Source organism: Sapajus apella, unplaced genomic scaffold (assembly GCF_009761245.1).
Source record: "Sapajus apella isolate SASKATOON/1434 unplaced genomic scaffold, GSC_monkey_1.0 scaffold232, whole genome shotgun sequence".
Taxonomy (NCBI): Eukaryota; Metazoa; Chordata; class Mammalia; order Primates; family Cebidae; genus Sapajus; species Sapajus apella.
In genome coordinates, this window is record NW_022437172.1 from 484,225 (window position 1) to 503,801 (window position 19,577).

At 45.1% G+C, this 19,577-nt stretch overlaps 1 long non-coding RNA gene and 1 pseudogene across 1 annotated transcript in view; both read left to right on the forward strand.

Annotated features, from left to right (window-relative positions):
• Positions 1–5,658, forward strand: part of LOC116544829 — a 24,012-nt gene extending 18,354 nt beyond the window's left edge. The window contains exon 3 of the long non-coding RNA XR_004266053.1: positions 5,646–5,658. This is a non-coding gene — a long non-coding RNA (uncharacterized LOC116544829). The remainder of the gene's footprint in view (positions 1–5,645) is intronic.
• An 8,469-nt stretch (positions 5,659–14,127) lies between these two features.
• On the forward strand, positions 14,128–15,295 carry LOC116544830 (annotated as a pseudogene).
• Positions 15,296–19,577: the final 4,282 nt, after the last annotated feature.

Consider the following 19,577-nt stretch of genomic DNA (forward strand, 5'->3'; position numbering starts at 1 on the left):
CCCTCCTCCCTCCTCCCTCCTCCCTCCTCCCTCCTCCCTCCTCCCTCCTCATTCCTGGCTAAGAGGCTCGAGGTTAGAGGCAAATGAATGGCCTTCCAGTGCTTGAGTTTGGCCATCAATTACACTCTCCCACTGAAGCCATTGCAACCTGCTTTTCATAAAAACCTGAGCCTCTGGCTGGGCACTGACCCAACACCAGCTGGGAGTGGCTGCTGAATGGCACTTGTTCATTTGTTTGTTGGGAGGAAGCTTAGTTGCCAGGAATTTGCTAAAGAAGACACCGAGGCGTGTTGTTCATTCACTCTGACCTACCGGACTACCTTTCTTTGTAGTGGAGAGAGGGAGGCATTCTGCCCTCTGGATTTCTAATGTGCCAAGCGTGTATGACAATGGCTTACAAGTGCCAGTCCCTGTGGGATGGTTTGTTCCCATGACAATGTACAGGTGAGCAGAAATTTTCCCCTCTCTCCTCCTCGTCAGACCTCAGGGGGTTAAAGGCTGGGAGCAGGAGGAGCCTCAGAGTTGGGGATAGAGGAGGCCTGAACTAGGACCAGATGGAGACCACCCCACAGGTGAGATGGAGGAAGTGACCTGGACACAGAGTGGGCTTGGGGTATCCAGCACACAGCTGCCCTTGTGGCTGGGGTGAGGCAGGTGTGAACCCTCCAGGGACAGCCCCAAGCCACAGGGTGCTGAAAGGGTCTTGCCGTAGGTGGCCTCAAGTAACAAGCTGCTCACCTTGAATCCCGAGAGGGAGGCTAGGTAGAAGCCTGAGGAGTTGCTGGGGATAAGGCAGAAGGGCTGGGCCTGGGGTCACCAGGGAGCATAGGGCAGGGCAGGACGGAGACAGCAGGACCCTGAGGTCTCTCATGAGAGCTGCAGGTGTGGGCAGGGCCAGGAAGGACACTCACAGGAGTGGGCAGCTAAGAGCAACAAAGCAACAAGCAGAACTAAGGCAGAGCCTGGCAAAGGGGCCTCAACCAGGTGCTGAGCTTCCAGCCCACGTGTCAGCCTCAAGGCTGGGCCAGGCTCCGTCCCTGAGGACTCGGGGCCAGGCAGAGATAGCAGAAGGCCAGTTAGTGAGAGCAGGAGCCAGGCGACTTTCATTCCAGGGAGCAGCACTGTGGCTGGCCCAGGAGCAGGAGGGAGGAAGGGCAGGATGGGGCCTCTGCAAGCCTCTGGGGACAACCCGAGTACCTTCGTTTTCTCTATATTTGTCTGATCCTCTGGTAGAATGACATTTGGAGGTTCAGAAGTGGCCTGAGCTCAACTATCTTGGCCACAGCTCAGGCCTAGGAGGCCTGCAGCTCAGCAGAGCTTCTTACCTGAGATGCTTTATAAAGGTCCCTTCTCAGCCATCCCTGGCCCTGGCTCTCCTAAACTCTGGGAAAGGGGTCTGCCCAGGCAGGCCTGCCCACTAACCTCTGAGAACCCATGAGGGCTGGGCGTAGTAGCTCATACCTGTAATCCCAGCACTTTGGGAGGCTGAGGCAGGAGGATCGCTTGAGCCCAGGAATTTGGGACCAGCCTGGGCAACATGGCAAAAGTCTCTCTTTACTATTAAAAATACAAAAATTAGCCAGGGGCACTGAGGCAGGGTCACCTGAGCCCTGGAGGTCAAGGCTACAGTAAGCCGTGATTATGCCACTGCACTCCAGCCTGGATGACAGAGTGAGACCCTGTCTCAAAAGATAAAAAGAGAACCATGGGGACTGACATGAGCTTCAGGTCATGTTGTCTGGGTTTGAGACCTCCATCAGGCACTTAGTAACTGTCTGTCTTATAAGTAAACCCGAGCCTCTGTTTCCTTCCATGTAAATAATGAATAACAATGATTAATAGCTACCCCATAAGATTGAGGTGGTAATTTTATTTTTTGTCCTCTTTTTAAATTTTTAAAATTTCTGTGGGCACATGGTAGGTTGTGTGTGTGTGTGTGTGTGTATATATATTTGTGGTGTACATGAGATGTTTTATGCAGGCATGCAATGTGAAATAAACACACCATTGAAAGCAGGGTATCCATACCTTCCAGCATTTACTCTTTCAGTGAAAAACAATCCAATGACACTCTTTAAGTTATTTTAAAATGTACAATTAAGTTATTATTGACTATAGTCACCCTATTATGTTATCAAATAGTAGGTCTTATTTTTTAACTATTTTTTGTGCCCATTAAGCATTCCCACCTTCCCTCCAGCCCTCAGCTGCCCTTCCTAGCCTCTGGTAGCCATCCTTTCACACTCTATGTCCATGAATTCAATTGTTTTGATCTTTGGTGTGATAACTTTTTTTCTTTTGAAGTGGGAGTCTAGCTCTGTCACCCAGGATGGAATGCAGTGTCACTACCTCAGCCCACTGCAACCTCCACCTCCCAGGTTCAGCCAATCCTCCCACCTTGGCCTCCTGAGCATTTGGGGTTATAGGCACATACCACCAGACCCAGCTAATTTTTGTATTTTTAATAGAAATGGGGTTTTGCCGTGTTGGGCAGACTGGTCTTGAACTCCTGGCCTCAAGTAATCTGCCTACCTCAGCCTCCCAAAGTGCTTGGAATACAGGCGTGCACTACCGTGCCCAGTCCTGTAGTAACTTTTTTTTTTTTTTTTGAGACAGAGTCTTGTTCTGTCGCCAGGCTGGAGTGCAGTGGCACAATCTCAGCTCACTGCAACCTCTGCCTCCTGGGTTCAAGCAATTCTTCCGCCTCAGCCTCCCAAGTAGCTGGGACTACAGGCGTGTGCTACCACGCCCAGCTAATTTTTGTGTTTTTAGTAGAGACAGGGTTTCACCATGTTGGCCAGGATGGTCTCTATCTCTTGACCTCATGATCTGCCCACCTCAGTCTCCCAAAGTGCTGGGATTACAGGCATGAGCCACTGCGCCTGGCCCTGTAGTAACTTTTTAAACAATGTACTTAAAAGATTCTTAGCACAAGGTCAAGCAAAACCTAAATGCTCAAAACATACTTTTTAAAGGTATTATTATTATTACCAGTGACAACTTCAGTCCCTGCCACAGAGGGCTATGGGGACCACCCCAGTATCTTTTTCTCTATATATTTTTCTGATCATCTGGCAGAGTGGCATTTGGAGGTTCAGAGGTGGCCAGTGACTCCAGCTTAAAAGAGCTGTGAAAAACGATGAAGAAACAGGAATCACTCCACCTAGCCCAGAGCCTTCCACACTCCCAGCCATTTCACTGGGAGAGATTCTGATGCCAACTTGAGTCCCTTCATCCACACCAGAGCACAGCCAGGGCCCAGACATGGGGTTGGTGCAGCAAGACTCTCCGTTCATCCCAAAGAAAATGAAAACTAGGCAGGTGTGGTGGCTCACACCTGTAATCCCAGCACTTAGGGAGGCCAAGGCAGATGGATCACTTGAGGTCAGGAGTTTGTGCCCAGCCTGGCCAGTATGGTGAAAAATTAGCTGGGCATGGTGGCATATATCTGTGATCCCAGCTACTCAGGAGACTGAGGCAGAAGAATTACTTGAACCTGGGAAGTGGAGTGCAGTGAACCAAGATTGCACCATTGCACCCCAGCCTGGGCAATGGAGTGAGACCTTGTCTCAAAAAAAAAAAAAAGAAAGAAAATGAAAACTCTTCAGGGCTATCTTCTGATGCTCCTGATGCCTCTTTTTTTTTTTTTTTTTTAATATTATTTTGTTTTTTTTTTTTTTTACCTAATAGAGTTTCTCTTTTGTTGCCCAGGCTGGAGTGTAGTGTGCAATCTCGGCTCACTGTGGCCTCTGCCTCCTGGGCTCAAGCAATTCTCCTGCCTCAGCCTCCTTAGTAGCTGGGATTACAGGCATCCACCACCACATCTGACTAATTTTTTTGTATTTTTAGTAGAGACAGGGTTTCGCCATGTTGACCAGGGAGATCTCAAACTCCTGACCTAATGGAATCCACCCACCTCCACCTTCCAAAGTGCTGGGATTACAGGCTTGAGCCACCATGCCCAGCCAACTCCTGCTGCCTCTTCACCCATAATTTTTCCCATCTCACCTCCGAAGACCAGCCAAACAGAAGCTAAAGAGAACTGCTCCAGCTCCTCCCTGCTCGCAGGTCCTGCTCCAACACAGAGGGAAGTCATGGCCCTGATATGTCTGTCCTGTCTACACGTAGAGGGTGGCTTCTCTGTCCCCAGAAGCCCCTATCTGTATCCCTCTCACCCCCGAGACCCTACCTCGGCCTCTCCTTCTTGCTCCTCCTTCCCCAGTCCCCTACTTTCAGGCCCCCACGGCTGACAGCCCCTGGTGGTTCCAGGAATTAGCAGACAGCATTCTGACTCCAGGCTTGCTCTTTGGACCCCTCCCCACACCCTGGCCCATTCCAGTACAAGGGGGATTTGGTTGCCTTCATTACAGACTATAGCACAAAAACACAATAAAATAAAATGAATGTTTTCTCAGCGAAAATCCATTAGATGAGTTATTGTTGTAATTTAATAATGGGATGGGAAACTAGAACACATTATTGAAGTATATAATTAAAGTGAATCTATTTTAAAGTCCTTTATTGATCAGTAGCTCTCAGACCCCAGTCTGTCTTTTGCCTTCACTCCCCTCTCCTGGCATCCCTCTTCCCTTTTTCTGAGCCTGAGGAGGGGGCTGGGTGTCACGGATTTCTTTGACGTTGTCAGTACCTTGGTGGCAAACACAGCTTCCTGCTCTTTTCAAGGGAGGATTCTAGCCCTGGCACCCCTGAGGCTCCAAGCGGGCCTCCCTCTGTCAGAGCAGGGGCTAAGCCCTCCCAGTGCTCTGAAGGCCGCTGTCTCCTTCCAGCCTCGTGCACATCAAGGACAGGGAGCTCTGGCGATGAAGTGATGGGGGCAGGTGCACGGGGCTTTGTAGATGTCAGGGGCAGGATGGTTGCTGACCTCCCTGAAGGCCTGATAATCCCTCGGGATGCCGGACCCAGTGCCATGTTTCCTGGAGCTCAGTGGCTGCCACTTCCTTCTCTGCAGCCTTCCTTTTCAGCTCCAGAGAGGTGCCCCAAGACATGGACCTCAAAGCCCCAAGGGAATGCCCCAGCCCAAGGCACCTCCAGGCTGAATGCACAGTGACTCTGGGAATGCAGATGCCACACTCACCCCTCACCTGCTTGGCTGCAGGAGGTAGTTGTTGAGCCCGGGTACCTCTGAGAGTGGAATTCTCCCCCAGGATTTTCAAGTTCAGAGCCGTCTTGGGCTGCTTCCCATATGAAGGAAGAAAGCTGGGTGGGGTTGGGGGGGGGAGCATGCCCTGCCTGCTTAGCCAAGACTCTGCCTCTGAAACCACCCTTCAGTGTGCTCAGAAGTTCAAGAGCTCAGGGATCCCTCTCAGTCCCCATCTGGCATCTGTTCCCAGGTGGGAGCACCTAGAACCTGCTTAGAAAGCGCTTCTTGGAGCATGTAAGAGCTGCAAGGCTCTGAACTAAAGAAGGAGCCAAAATTCATAACAATGGTGACAAAGAGCCAGTAGCAGAGGGGCTGGCCTTGGAGCAGCCACTTACAGGACTGGGAAGGGGAGAGCTGAGAAGGGAAGGGGCTCTGGAGGCAAAGGAAAAGCAGGCAGTGCAAGAAAACTCAAAAAGGATCACGGGGTAAGGGTGGGGTGCCAAAGACAAACATCCCCCAGCCCTACCCTCCAGCCCCATCTGAGGTCTAGCTGCCATGCCCATGGAGCTCAGGAGGACCCAAAGTCTCTCTGCACAGCGCAGCCCCCAGCAACCCCAGACACCTGGTCAAGGCCTCTGGCTTTTCTCTACACTCCCGTGTCCCTGCAATACTTCCTCATCTGAGATGAGAAGAACAATCGGAGTGGAGGTGAAAAGGTGGAAGCCCAGTGGGAATCCCCCATTAGATCTCCATCTGGGCATGGCCTTCTGAACCCTATGGCACTGGGCTAGTGCCTGGGTGGGAGGTACCATCAAAGGTGCAGCTCCTTCCCTGAGATGGCCCAGGTAGGCACCTTCTTGCCTCATGCAGCCTGAACAAAATCCTGCTGGTCCTGTCATCTGCCCCACTCTCCAGAGGAGAAGTGCGCTGTTTCAGAAGCCACCCTCCAGTCAGCGGATAGGAATACTTTTGATACCCAGAAAGCTGTATGCAAGAACATGATGTACTTCTCCAGGCCATGAGCATGTGCTGAGCTTCCACTGCAAACTAGGCTCTGCGCTGGCCCCAGGGTTCAGGGATAGCTGGCAGGGGGAATTTTCTCTGGCACATCCTCTATTCCCTTCCCATCCATGCCCACGCTGGCTGTGTGCCTTCTGCAATTCATTTCAAAATTGGAGCTTCCCATTGCTCCTCCATGGTGAACAAGACCCAGGGCACAAGCAAAGCCCTGAGAGAGGACAGGATAATTCACCAAACTAAATGGAAAGCCAAATCCTGACACTGAAACTACTCCCCCATACGGACAGTGTGCTGGCATCTCCCCTGATCATTAGGCAGCCCCTCTGGGTAATGTTGGTGGTATCAGAGTGCTATGGACTGAACTGTATCCCCTCCAAATTCATATGTTGAAGCCCTAACCCCCAAACCTAACAGTGTGGTGCCATTTGAAGATGGGGTTTTGGGGATGTAATTAATATTAGATGAGGTAATGAGAGTGGGACCACCTTGATGGAATTAATGCCTTAATGAAGAGATACCAGAAGAATCATTCCCTCTCTGCCATATGGGCACACAGCAAGAAGGTGGCTGTCTGCAAACCAGGAAGAGAGCCTCATCAGAGCCAACCATGCTGCTCCCTGATCTCAGACTTCCAGCCTCCAGAACTGCAAGAAAATAAATTCCTGTTGTCTAAGCCCCCAAGACTATGGTATTGTGTTCCTAAGTGTGCTTTTTAGAGCTGATTAACAGGCATGGAATAAGGTTTGCTTTACAGGTCACAAATAACTCTCTAGAAACAAAACATGGAAACAAGAGTTTCCTCTGCCCCAGATGCCAGGATGGCAGCCATCTGGATGCTATCTGAATTACACATTTTCCCTACCACCCTCCTGTGTGTCCACAGCTGGCTTTGCTGTGATCTACCAGGACCAGCAGCTACCAGCCAGTGCGCTGGGTGCACAACCCCAGATGCGTGTCCTTGGTCTGCCATGTGGGGCTTTCCGGCTCTGAGCTGTGTGAGTGGGATGAAGAACCAACAGAGGAAGTTTAAGCTACACTCTCCCATGTCCCAAGTACACACTCCACCTGGGCAGCTCCTGGAATTTCCACCAACTGTATGTCGGTTGAGGGAACACCACAATTGCTGCCATTGTAAACAGTCTGGGTGCAGGAGTGGGCTGGGAGACACATACCTGTTAGTTTTTACACATAGCTGGGGTTTTAGTCCAGCTGGCCCTCAAATTAAAATCCTACCTTACAGCTTCATTATGTTGGTCACACCCCTAGCTATGTAACTAATGCTGTGCTTTATTGAGAACTTGCTACAGAACAAGCATTTCATTAAATATTCACATACAGTATTTCATTTATTTATTCTGTGAGGAAAGGGGAGATAGTATCTGATACGGTTTGGCTCAGTGTCCCCACCCAAATCTGATCTTGAATCATAATCCCCATGTGTCCAGGGAGGGACCTGTAATCTCCACGTGTGGAGGGAGGGAGGTGATTGGATCATGGGGGCAGTTCCCCCCCTGCTGTTCTTATGATAATGAGTGAGTTCTCACGAGATCTGATGGCTAGATAGTGTTTGGAAGTTCCCCTTGTTCTTGTCTCTCCTGCCACCATGTGATGAAGGTGCTTGCTTCCCCTTCACCTTCTGCCATGATTGTAAGTTTCCTGAGCCCTCCTGAACCAAGTGGAACTGTGAGTCAATTAAACCTCCTTCCTTTATAGATTACCCAGTCTCAGGTATGTCTTTATAGCGGTGTGAAAACGAACGGATACACTATCTCTACCTCCATTTTATATATGAGAAAACTGAGGCTCATGGAGGGCAGATAACACATCTAGCACCACTCAACTAAGAAGCAGTCAAGCTGGATTCACACCCAGACGTTCTGGCTCCAGACCCTGCATCTTCATCACTGTCTACTGGAGCCATCCTTGCTGTCACACCTGGAACAGCAGCCAGCACATGGAAGGCTGTCAGTGAGTGGTGGCTACCCTCTCACCCCATGCTTACAACTGTGGCGTGGCCTCTTGTGTAAGTCAACCAACCTAAGCTCCCACATAGGTCTCTGCATGGGGTTATTAATTCACTTATTAGTTAGGGCTGCATAACAAATTATGCCAACACATAGTGGCTTAAGACACCAACTTGGGAAGGATCTATTTCCAAACTCATGTGGTTGTTGGTAGAATTCTGGTTTTTTTTTGTGTGTGTTTTCTTTTCTTTTTTTTTTTCTTTTTTAGATGGAGTTTTGTTCTGTTGCCCAGGTTGAAGTGCAGTGGTGCAATCTTGGCTCACTGAAACCTCTGCCTCCTGGGTTTAAGTGATTCTCCTGCCTCAGCCTCCTGAGTAGCTTGGATTACAGACATCAGTCACCATGCCCAGATAATTTTTGTATTTTTAGTAAAGATGAGGTTTCACCCTGTTGGTCAGGCTGGTCTTGAACACCTGACTTCAAGTGATCCACCTGCCTCAGCCTCCCAAAGTGCTTGGATTACAGGTGTCATCCACCAAGCCTGCTGAAATTCTGGTGTTTTTGCAAGCTGTTAAACTGAGAGCCTCAATTTCTTGCTGACTCTCAGCTAGGGGCCGACCACTCAAAGCTCCTTGACACCTGCCCCTTCCATGGGTAACTCACAATGTGGCCACCTGCTTCATCAACGCCAGCAAGGAAGAGAAGAATGCTATCTTCCTTGCTAGATTAATTCCTAAATTAGAATCTAATTGCACAGTCCCCACCCACACTCAAGGTGAGGGAACCACACAACAGCATGAATAGCAGGAGGTGGGACTTGAGGCAGGACACCCAAGGGTCTCTCAGTCAAAGGGTAACATGACAGTCACAGATGATCATGTCCCAGATCCACAAATGCTGGAGGAGAGGCAAGGGCAAGTGAAGGAGTCACCGAGGCCAGCTTAGCATTGGTGTTCACATTTCAGATTCCCACCAACACCTGTGATGTTGCCCAGCCACAAGGACACATCCAATAGATAAAGATGCTGTTGCTATGGAGTCCTGGCATAGGCAGACCAGGGCTAGAAGTGATCAAGATAATTTGCAAATATCAAGGCAGTCAACCCTAGACTGAGCCCCATGAGCCAGTAGAATATATGTTTTCCTCACTGCTGCATCCCAGCACCTAGCAGTGCACAGGACTACTTCCTGCCCAGCCAATATCTGCTGGGTGAAATGAATGGATCCATTGATGGCAGCAATCAGGACTGGCTTCCACAGAGGGTCATTTGTGAGGAGGGGGAGAAGGCAGGAGAGGAGGTGTGAGGTAGGTAGCTGGGCATGGGACAGGTAGTATGCAGCACTTACTCCTCTTCCATGCCTGTCTCCTCATCATAAATGGCGAGTAAACGCAGTGCCTCATGCCTGTAATCCCAGCACTTTGGGAGGCTGCGGTAGGTGGATGACCTGAGGAGAGGAATTCAAGATCAACCTGGCCAACATGGTGAAACCCTGTCTCTGCTAAAAATACAAAAATTAGCCAGGTGTCCTGGCATGCACCTGTAATGGAAGCTACTCAGGAGGCTGAGGCACAAGAATCACTCGAACCCAGGAGACAGAGGTTGCAGTGAGCCGAGATTGTGCCACTACACTCCAGCCTGGGCAACAGAACAAGACACCATCTCAAAAAAAACCAAAAAACAAAAACAAACCAAAAAAATGGTAAATAAAGAAATGAACTATCCAAGGAACCAGAGAAATCCTCCAACCACATCGTTGACCTGTGCTAGTTTCAAAGGGGATACTATATCCACAGAAAACACAGGTAAACTTCAGTTGCATAGGGCAAGTAGGGAGATGATTTTCCCCCTGGAGCCTGGACTCCCCTTCCAAGCCACAGCCCTTCACCTTTAGGAAGAAAGAAAAGGCTTATCATGTGACGAGAGTCCTTGTCCAAAGAAAGGAAATGCAGTCTCGTTAAAAGCCCAGTGGCAATACTTCCCTAACACAATGAGTGCTGGTGACAATGTCTAATGAAGACTTTTATGACAGGGATGTAATTGTAAAAAAAAAAAAAAAAAAAAAAAATTAAAAAATTGGTTTCAATGCTTTGCCATCCAAAAGTTCATTTGTTTCCTCATTCATGCACTAAATAAGCCCCTAATTAATCTTGAATCTCAGAGAAAGGTGACTAGATTGCCATTTTCCCCATAAGGACGCACTTCACATTTTGGGAAGTTTGAAGAGGCTCTTCAGCATTTTCCTTTAATGGTGCTTTATCAGCATTTTAGAGAAGTTTCATTAGGCTGCCTAAGGCTGCTAATTGCATTACCATATTTTTAAGCCTCATGGGTTCCAGTCAGATTCATTGTTCTCCCAATCCTCCCACTATCTAAGGATTTGACACGTCGGAGATCCACCCATTGAGGGGAGAGGGCACCGCTCACTCCAGCAGGGACTGTGTTGCTTTCTCTTCTCAAGGAAAATTTAGCCTCAAAAGTCATTGTGACGTCACCACTCCTAGGGAGAAAAAAGAGCTCCGGCTTTCCAGTCAAGAAAAAAAACAAAAGGACTGTGTGTGTGCATGTGTGTGTTTGTATGCGTGTGTGTGTTTGTGTATAGCTAGACATGAATATAGATGCACAAATGTGTGTTTAGAGAAATAGAAATATAATCTATATGCATAGATAGGAATAGCTGGATATGTGTGTGTGTAGATATGAATATATGTATATATGTGTGTAGACAGATATAAATATATGTATATGTGTGTAGATGGACATGAATATATGTATATATGAGCATATGTATTTATGTGTAGATATGAACATATGTATGTATTACATATATATGAATATATGTGTATATATGGAGATGGATATGAATATGCAAGTAAGAACATATACATATGTGTATATATAAATAGATATGAGTAGATGCATGTATGTGTATAGATGATGTGTGTGTGTATCTGAATATATGCATAGAGGAATATATGTAGATAATGACTAATATGTGTCTCACTAAATGATGATGCTTATATTTTATCTGGATTCTCCCACTCTCTAAAGAAAATTTCAATGAAAAACTAATTTCCAAACCTAGGCAGCTGAACACCCTACCAGAAGCTTCACAGACATTGTCTCATTTAATCCTCTCTACAACCTTGTGAAGAGTTAACTACTATTTCTGTCATTTTGCAAAGAGGGAAATGGATTTTCAGATTTCATAAGTCACAGAGCTCACAAGCAGTGGAGTCAAAACTTGAAGCAAGGCCTGGGGAGTCGCCAGCATCCGTGCTTAGTTGGTAATATTCTGCCTGGGAGTCAGGAGTCCGGGAGGTGACAGGCCTGGGTCCACACCGGCTCTATGCCTCCACACAGGCATCTTTACCCCTGTGAGCACCGATCCCTGCCGATGGAGTGATGCTGTCCACCCTGTGGAGGTAAGAAGATGAAATGAGATAAAACGCATAAAGCAGTAACCCTGGCATGTCCTCCAGCTGCTCACACCGGGGCAACCCTGACTGGGTGCATCTCAAAGACAGTTGAACCCCATAAAACCAGGGCAGGGACCCCACATCCTCAGCAGACACTGGCCAACACACAAATCTGGGTCCTGCCAGCCGGCACAACTCAGAGACGGGATGGGGAAAGTCCCATCTTCTGGCTTGAAAAGACCTACCCACCTACCCAGTTCCCCTCTCCTGAACCTCACCCCTAGAGTCTAAATAAACACTGTATTAAGCCAGGTTCCTTGCTGGGCAGTGACACTTTGGCTCCTCCTCCTCCACTTCTGGTCCCCAGGGTCTTTTTTCTTCTAACAGGAGTGCCTGGGACCAAGAGGCCACTTCTCAAGAAGAGCGCCTCTACATACCTTCCCTCCTACCTCCTCCCCTCTGCTCCACTCTCCAACTCTGGGGCTCCATGCAAGCACAGCAATGATGGAGCTGGGCTTCGGGGCAGCAGAAAGAGATGACTGAGAGACCCCCTCCAGCTGTGGTCTCCAGTTCTTGAGATTGCCACCTGGTGCACGCCAGCAGCAACTGGGGAGGATTTTAGCCATCGACCGGGCAAAGAGGCTCTGTGTTGACACAAGGACAGCCTCCAGAAATGTGAAGTCCTCTCTGAGCTGGGAATACAGGGCCTCTGGGCCAGCACTGCCCAAGGGCCATCTGAGTCTTTGTTAATCACAAAATAAGGAGACTCCTCTACCCCAAGCTACCAGGCAAGGGCCACCTGGTCTGCCCAAGGAGGAAGGGGAAAGCAGATGGCCACAAGAGTTTCCAGGGCAAGACCCAGCTGGTTCCCTCCTGCCTGTGGCCTGCTTGCCAGGAAGCCCAGACCATGTGTGCCATGCCCAACAAGCTGGCTGCTGCCCTTCCACCAGTCATGGGGGGGCTCTCTGTGGGGTGTTGGCTACAGGGGGTCTGATGGCTGGAAATCTCTGGCTTCTCTGCTGCCTTGGCAGGATTGGGAGATAAGCAGAGAGGCTTCCAGTTTGTTGGGTAGGACCTATCTCTGGCCCCATGTGTTACTTGGGGAGGATGGCAGCAAACAGGTTCAGGAAGTTGCTTGCACAGGAACCTGGAGACAGAGAGGGGTATCATTTCCAGCTTGAGTTTTGCAGTCAGGCAGATATGGGTCCAAGTGTTGGCTCTGCCACACCCTACATAGGTGGCCTTGAGCAAGTGACACACCCTCTAGAAAACCGTTTCCTCCCTTGCAAAATGGAACTAAGATAGTCACTACTTCTAGGATTGCTAGAGGATTAGATGAGATTCAATGACAATTAAATAAAGATCAAATAGGACCAGTCATTCCTCAAGTATTTCTTGAGCAGCTACCCTGGGAACACAGGTTCCTGGCCCCACAGGGCACATTAGCTGCTGGGGAGACAGATAATACACAAGGAAGCCAACAAGGACAACAGGACTGATTACAGTGAGTGCTGCGGAGAAGGAGGAGGTGTCATCATGAGAACAACAGGAACTGGCCGGGGGTGAGTGCAGGCCTGGTACTTAGGTCAAGGGCTAAGGAATGAGAGGAGCCAGACAGGTGAGGGTGGGAGACCCAGGCAGAAGGGAGTGTATCAGCTCTGAGTGGAGAAAGGCTTGGTTTGTTGGAAGAACTGAAAGTGGTAGTGGTCAGTGGACTCAGACAGCGGGGAGCAGGGTGAGCCATGCAGGCCCTGGGCTCAGGCTCCATCATTGTGGGGTGGCAGGCCTCGAAGCAAGGGTGCCTGGCCATGACTATGCCTTTTCCTACTGGGAGGGCTTCCCTGAAGAGCTTCCTCTCCTGCCCCAAGGAGGCTTTCCACTGACAAATCTACATATGGAACCCAGGAATGGCACACACAGAGAAACCCCAAACATACCCAGATCCCATCCCGTCCTAGGACCCAGGCTCTAGAGCTTAAACAATGTCACATGCCCTGAAAGCTGTTTTCTCTTCTACTGGGGAATCCTATTTCATTTTGATTTCTCTTTTGACTGATCTCACTAGAAACTCAGGCCAAGAGAAAACAGATCATTCAAGACAGCCAGGAACCATTTTCTATTCCAGACCATTCACATTCTCTCTCTCTCTCTTCTTATACACACACACACACACACACACACGCCAGCCATAAGGGCTAGCCAAGGGCTACAGTGAACCCTAAAGATTCACAATAATGGCCAGGCACAGTGGCTCACACCTGTGATCCCTTTGGGAGGCCGAGGTAGGCAGATGACCTGAGGCAGGAGTTTGAGACCAGCCTGGCCAACATGGTGAAATCCCATCTCTACTAAAAGCACAAAAAATAGCTGGGTGTGTTGGTGGGTGCCTGTAATCCCAGCTACTTGAGAGGCTGAGGCAGGAGAATCACTTGAACCCAGGAGGCAGAGGTTGCAGTGAGCCAAGACCAAACCACAGCACTCCAGCCTGAACGACAAGAGCAAGACTCCATCACAAAAAAAAAAAAGATTCACAATAACACAACTATTTCCACACCTATGCAACATTAACCTACCACAGTCTTTACCACCAGAGTGAGTGTTCTGCCTGCTTCTGGACGAGCAAGACTTGTGTTCTGGTTCTCAGACTTCCCCAGCAGCATGGCCCCCAAACGCCAGTCTCCACTCCCGCCTCAAAAGAAGAAACCAAGACCATCTCCTGCTCAGGGACTCTAGGAGACATCAGTCTCTGCAGGCTTGCCGAAGAAGGGAGAAAAAGAACAGCAAGAAGCAATTGAACACCTTGATGAAGTACAAAATGAAATAGGCTTAATGAACAAGCCAGGGAGGAGATTTTGAAAGTAGAACAGAAATATAACAAACTCCACCAATATTTTTTCAGAAGAGGTCAGAATTGATCGCCAAAATCCCAAATTTTTGGGTAACAACATTTGTCAACCATCCACAAGTGTCTGCCCTGCTTGGGGAGGAGGACGAAGAGGCACTGCATTATTTGACCAGAGTTGAAGTGACAGAATTTGAAGATATTAAATCAGGTTACAGAATAGATTTTTATTTTGATGAAAATCCTTACTTTGAAAATAAAGTTCTCTCCAAAGAATTTCATCTGAATGAGAGTGGTGGTCCATCTTCAAAGTCCACTGAAATCAAATGGAAATCTGGAAAGGATTTGATGAGACGTTCAAGTCAAACGCAGAATAAAGCCAGCAGGAAGAGGCAACATGAGGAACCAGAGAGCTTCTTCACCTGGTTTACTGACCATTCTGATGCAGGTGCTGATGAATTAGGAGAGGTCATTAAAGATGATATTTGGCCAAACCCATTACAATACTACTTGGTTCCTGATATGGATGATGAAGAAGGAGAAGGAGAAGATGATGATGATGATGAAAAGGAGGAAGGATTAGAAGATATTGATGAAGAAGGGGATGAGGATGAAGGTGACGAAGATGCAGATGTTGATGAAGGTGAGGAAGGAGGATGAAGAAGATGACTAAGAACACTGATGGATTCCAACCTTCCTTTTTTTAAATTTTCTCCAGTCCCTGGGAGCAAGTTTCAGTCTTTTTTTTTTTTTTTCTTCCCTCTTGTGCTCAGTCACCCTGTCTTTGAGGTCTCTTTTCTCTACACCATGGTTCACAATTTATTTTGGGGGAAATATCTTGAGCAGGATACAACGGGAAAAGTCTCTGCCCCTTTCTGTTTGAAATTCATTTTTATCCCTTCCTGTCTGAACAAAAACTATATGGAATCAACACCACCGAGCTCTGTGGGAAAAAAGGAAAACCTGCTCTCTTCACCCAGCTGGAAGCTGGAGGGTGTAGGCCCCTGTGTAGTAGTGCACAGAATTCTAGCTTTTTTCCTCCTTTCTCTCTATATTGGGCTCAGAGAGTACACTGTGTCTCTATGTGAATATGGACAGTTAGCATTTACCAACATGTATCTGTCTACTTTCTCTTGTTTAAAACAAGAAAAAAAAAACTTTAAAAAATGGGGTTATAGAAGGTCAGCAAAGGGTGGGTTTTAGATGTTTGGGTGGGGTAAGTGGGCATTTTGACAACATGGCTTCTCCTTTGGAATGTTTAATTGTGACATTTGACAGACATCCTTGCAGCTTAAGATGACACTTTTAAAATAAATTCTCTCTTAATGATGACTTGAGCCCTGCCACTCAATGGGAGAATCAGCAGAACCTGTAGGATCTTATTTGGAATAGATATTCTTTATTGAAATTTTGTTCCTGTTTATTTTTAAATTTTCTTTTTGTTTCACTGGAAAGGAAAGATGATGCTCAGCTTTAAATGTTAAAAGTGTACAAGTTGCTTTCTTACAATAAAACTAAATGTGTACACAAAGGATTTGATGCTTTTCTCTGAGCATAGGTATGCTTGCTATGACCTTCCAAGATTGACTTGTATAACATCACTGTCACACTTTGTCACCCTAACTTCGTATTTTTTGATACGCACTTTGCAGGATGACCTAGGGCTATGTGGATTGAGTAATGGGATCTGAATCAATGCATTAATATCTCCATAGCTGGGAAACGTGGGTACAATTTGCCATTGATTTCTGAAAGTATTCACATCATTTGGAATACCAGATTGCTCAATACTTTCTGAGTATATTGTGCCCTTAATTTTTATCTCCAAGTGGCAGTTTTTAAAATTGGCCGTTAACCTGGATGTAAAATAATATGCCTGCCACCACCATCCAACAGACCTGGTGCTCTAATGCCAAGTTATACATGGGATAGTTGCTGGCATGTCTTCATTGGCTATGTAAAATGTGGCCAAGGAGATAGGCTCTCCGAGTAAGGGGTCTGTGATGGTTGGCAGTAACTGTCCCTGCTCTCTGGTATAAAGCTCTCAAATGTGACTACGTGAATCTGGGTGGGATAATGGACCCAGCTCTGTCTGCTCAATGCCATTGTGCAGAGAAGCACCCTAATGCATAAGCTTTTTAATGCTGTAAAATATAGTAGCTGAAATTAAATGCCACTTTTTCAGAGGTGAATGAACGGACAGTCTGGTGAAATTCAAAAGCTTTTTGATGTATAAAACTTGACTAGTGGAACTATTCCATCAATACCTATCTAGATGGATAGCATGTAATTTCTGCACAGGTCTCTGTTTAGTAAATACATCACTGTATGCTGATCAGGAATCTTGCTCCAATAAAGGAACATAAAGATTAAAAAAAAAAACAAAAAAAAAAAAACAAGCTAACACACAAACCAAATAAAACAGTTGTAAAATGCAGGAAATGTGGGTTTTATATGTAAAATGTGCACGTGCACGTGCACACACACACACACACACACACAGACACACACATACACATGTATCTGCCTCAGGCAATGAAATTAGCCAAGTAGTGCATATACAATTGTTTCAAACGGATTTATAAACTTGAATTTGTCAATTGACAGATTTGCAAGCTTATGTATCTTTGATAAATTGACTTTTAATGAGGATGACAAGACAATTCAACAGGAAAAGAACACATGAACAAATGATGCTGACACAGCTGGATATCCAAAAACAAGAAAAGCTATGCAGTTAAAAAGGAAGTAGTAGAATTGTCTCCATTCACAATTTTCATAATTTTAAACAGACAACATTACAATGAATACACACACACACAGACACACACACAAACACACACAACCTTCAAGTTAGCATAGCATAGGTACAGTATACAAGGTAAATACACAAAATATGGATATCTAGTTGTTTCAGCATCGTGTGCTAATGTGTTCTTTTCCTACTGAATGGTCTTGGCACCCTCATTACAAATCAACTGACCACAGATACATACATTTATTTCTGGACTCACAATTATATTCCACTGATAAATATACCTATCCTTGTGCGAGTTCCACTGTTTGAATTACTGGAGATTTGTAGAAAGTTTAGAAATTGGAAAGTGTCAGTCCTCCAAATGTATTCTTTTTAAAAATCATTTTGGCTATTCAGGGTACCTTGCAATCTCATATGAATTGTATAATTCAATTTACTATTTCTGAAAACAAAAAACACTGGGATCTTGATAGGGTTTGCATTGAATATCTAGATCACTTTGGGCAGTATTTTCATCTTCATGTTAATTATTTACATTAATAAATGCAAGATATCTTCATTATGTAGGTTCTTAATTTATTTTAACAGTGGTTTTTAGTTGTCAACATACACATCTTTCATCTTCTTTATCATCATCATCATATATATATATATATATATATCCATTTTGATGTTAGTGTAAATGAAATTTTTTAAGTTTCCTTTCAGGTGATATGTTGCCAGTCTATAGTAATACAGTTGATTTTGTGTATGTATCTTGTATACTATAAATGTGCCTAATGTATTAACTGTAAGTTTTTGTGTGTGTGTGTGTGCATTCTTTGGAATTATTATTATAATAATTATTACGACAGTGCATAGAGATCGTTATACTCCATCCTTTTTAATTGTATATCTTTCATTTGTATTTTTCTCTAATTGTTGTGGCTTGAATATCCAGTAAATGATGAATAAAAGTGATTAAAGTGGATTTCCTTGTCTTGTTTCTGCTCTGAGGATGAAAGCTTTCATCATTGAGTATAATGTGAGTGTTTTCTTTTAAATGAATGCCCTGGATTATGCTGAGGAAATTTCCTCTATACCTAGCCTTTTGAGTTTCTTGATTACAAATGGGGTATAATTTTTTTCAAATACTCTTACTCCATAAATTGAAATGTACATATTTTTGTTGTTGTTTTTATTATTTTATTTGTGGTGTCTTGCCATTAGTGGTGTGTGTGTGTGTGTTTTAATGTTAAACAACTCTTACATTCTTAGGATAAATCCCACTTGGTCATAATGAGTTGTCCTTTTAATATGCTGCTAAATTCTGTTTGATACTACTTGCCAATAATTTTTGTGTCAATAGTTACAAAGGATATTAGCCTATAGTTTTCATTTCTTGCAATGTCTTTCTCTGTCTTTGGTACCAGCATAATTCTGATCTCATAGAATGATTTAGAAAGGATTTCAGCACGATCTAATTATTGGAAGAGATTGTAAACAGATTGGCATTAGTTCTTCTTTAAATATTTTATAGAATTCGCCGTTGAAACCATCTGGTTGTGAGATTTTCTTACTAGGAAAGTTTTGTTTTGTTTTGTTTTTAATTACACATTCAGTCTTTTTATTTGTTAAATGTCTACTCAGATTTTCTATTTCTTCTTGTCGATTTTGTAATGTGTGTTTCTAGGAATTTGTCCATTTCATCATGGATGTCTAGTTTGTGATATACAATTTGCATAGTTTCTTCTAATAATTGTTTCTATTTGTTTAAGGTTGGACATAGTGTCACTTTCATGTCTGAGTTTAGTGATTGAGTCTCCTTCCAGTATAGCTTTTTTTTTTTCGCAATTTTATTGACTTTTTTTAAAGAACTAACTTTTGGTTTTATTAATTCTATTTTTTATTCTACTTTTAAAATGTGTATTGCAAGCTTTATATTCAATTTTTCTTATTAAATATGTACATAAATTAGGATGAGGAGACAAATATCCCATGTACAAGAATTCCAAACAGCTGATGTAGATATCCTTATCTCAATAAGAAGAAAGAAAATATTCCACTCTTTAAGTATGCACTTTGATAGTACTCTCGTCCAAAGACTGCAGTATGAAAAGGTAGAGGAGAGAGTTAACTTTATATTGGAGAAATTTGGTGAATTCAACTTCAAATCAAGGTCATCAATAGTCTATACCCTTGATATGTTTCAATAAAAATGACATAAACTATAGACTTTAGTTAATGCTAATGCACCAGTATTGGCTCATTCATTATAACAAATGCACCATAGTCATGTAAGACAGTAATAATAGGGGAATTGGATGAAAGGGTACATAGAACTTTTTGTATTACCATTTCACCTTTCCCCTAACCTTTAAAGTGTTTTAAAAATAAGCTCTATTTTTATTTACTGTTTATTTTTGTATTTATTCATTTTATTTTATTTTTAACTTTTATTTTAAATTCAGGGGTACAAGTACAGCTTTGTTACA